The 1,829-nt window shown below is 44.5% G+C and overlaps 1 long non-coding RNA gene across 1 annotated transcript in view; it reads right to left on the bottom strand.

Annotated features, from left to right (window-relative positions):
• The window catches only part of LOC121676896, a 26,170-nt gene that overhangs the window by 939 nt on the left and 23,402 nt on the right, over window positions 1-1,829 (bottom strand). The gene's annotated exons all lie outside the window — the stretch shown is intronic.

The following is a 1,829-nucleotide window of genomic DNA, read 5'->3' on the forward strand; positions in this document are numbered from 1 at the left end:
GTTTACATTCCCTGCTACCTCTTCTGTGAGAGAGAAAAGTTTCTCACAGACTTAGAAAATAGTAAGAAAATCCTTGCTAGCAGCATTTTTGTATCTACACGGATTCCCACTTTTGGACCGGTACATGGGTTATTTTTCTGATATTTTTGGCTATATCTAGGATGGCATCCCCATGGTCATCTATCTTCAAACAACAGTCTGATGTATTAAATTTTCCACAAACCCCTCCTTCTTCAGCCAATAGATAGTCTAAAGCCAGCCACCGCAGCTCTTGTTTGGCTTTGTTGGCTAGCTAGTAATTCCAATGCCTGACCAGTTTGGTTCATTATTATTTCTACAACTGCTTGGAGTCTTATAATCCGATTCAGCATGTAAATTGGGGTTCGATACCCCCAACTCCCATCTTGTGCCCAGGCGGCTGGCCCGTATGTTTCAATTATGCGCTCAGTGGGCCATCCCTCGTCTCCCCATTTTTGAGATCCTCCAATCAATTCTCTTTTATTCCTTTTCAGATCCTCGTACACTGGTATTCCTAGTTGATCTCCGTCTGGCTCTGGTAAAAAAAAGAATCCTGGGTGTATGATTCCCAGGGTATGATTCCCAACTCCCTTTCCACCGAGAGGGGAGCTTTGCATATGCCCTTTTTCCACATATCCAAAACAGGCCATCTGGTGCCTTCCAGTAATCAAATTTTTGTTGATTTATATTTTCTCAAAATTCTAAAGTCTGGCATCCCAAAAATAAGGATTTTTGTTTGTATCATTGCATTGAAAAAGTTTGACCTTATTATTGTACTTACAATTCTTTTCCTTTGTTTTTTCCCGAGTCCAGTACAGAGCTGGTTTCTCGGGGACGCACCATGTAAAAGTTCTATTACTGACCTTATATCTCCTACAGGGAGTATTTCCTACTTTGTTAAGGAAATTGTTTCCGGTACACCAGAGACACTCCTCTCCTATCACTGTTGAACTCAGTACCCACCCTTCTGGTCTGTTTTCTCCCCTTATCCTTGTCCGATTCCACTTAAGGAGTTCTGTTGGGTTTAAGCTACTGCCTTCCCATGGCCATTCCTCTGTCATCAGAGGCCCTCCACAGACCCAACAGTTGGTTACATTAAGCTCTTTACCTATCCTTTCCCCTAACTCCACAAACAGGCATGGCTGTGTCGGTATCCCCAGAGGGAAGAGACAAAAAAGGAGTGACAGATAAAGGAATAACAGAGGTCCGATATGGCCGATACCTCCACCTCCCATGCCTATGGGGTTGCTACCCACAGCAGGGGTATGTGATCTTCTTGGTGGCAGGTACAGTGGTCATTGGGCCTTGCCCTCTATTTCCTTGTCACTTCCTCTTCGTTAATTTCCAGGCAAATTGCTTTTGATCCTTCTTAATCGTAGCTTCCCACCATTCCTCAGGTATCTCCCATTCAACAGGCACTAGTAAGTCCCATCCACAAAGCAAGGTTACTATTTCAGCTGTTCTTTGCTCTACCTGGATGGGGAATATATTTGGCATTCGACACTTCATGCAATGAAAGTGTCATTTTAGTGAACTACAATACCAATTGTAGGTTCTGGGTGTGGGTTCGGTCTGGACCGGGCGTAGATGGTCGGTGACGAGAGATCTCTATAGGCAGATCTTGGAACATGCGGTTTATTGCAAAGGGCGTAGGTATAGGGGCACTGCTCAGAGCTGCAGCTGGCAGCTCTGAGCAGGCCCAAGAGAGCAAGAGAGTAAGTGGGTAAGTAACGAGAGAGAGAGAGTGAGAGGAATGAGAGTGAAGAAGAAGTAGTAAGAGTGTGTAAGAGTGGAATGGTGAAGTCTTGGTT

Source organism: Corvus kubaryi, unplaced genomic scaffold, assembly GCF_017639235.1.
Source record: "Corvus kubaryi isolate FWS band 111438036 unplaced genomic scaffold, C.kubaryi_AGA036_p1.0 split1-37173, whole genome shotgun sequence".
Lineage (NCBI taxonomy): Eukaryota > Metazoa > Chordata > Aves > Passeriformes > Corvidae > Corvus > Corvus kubaryi.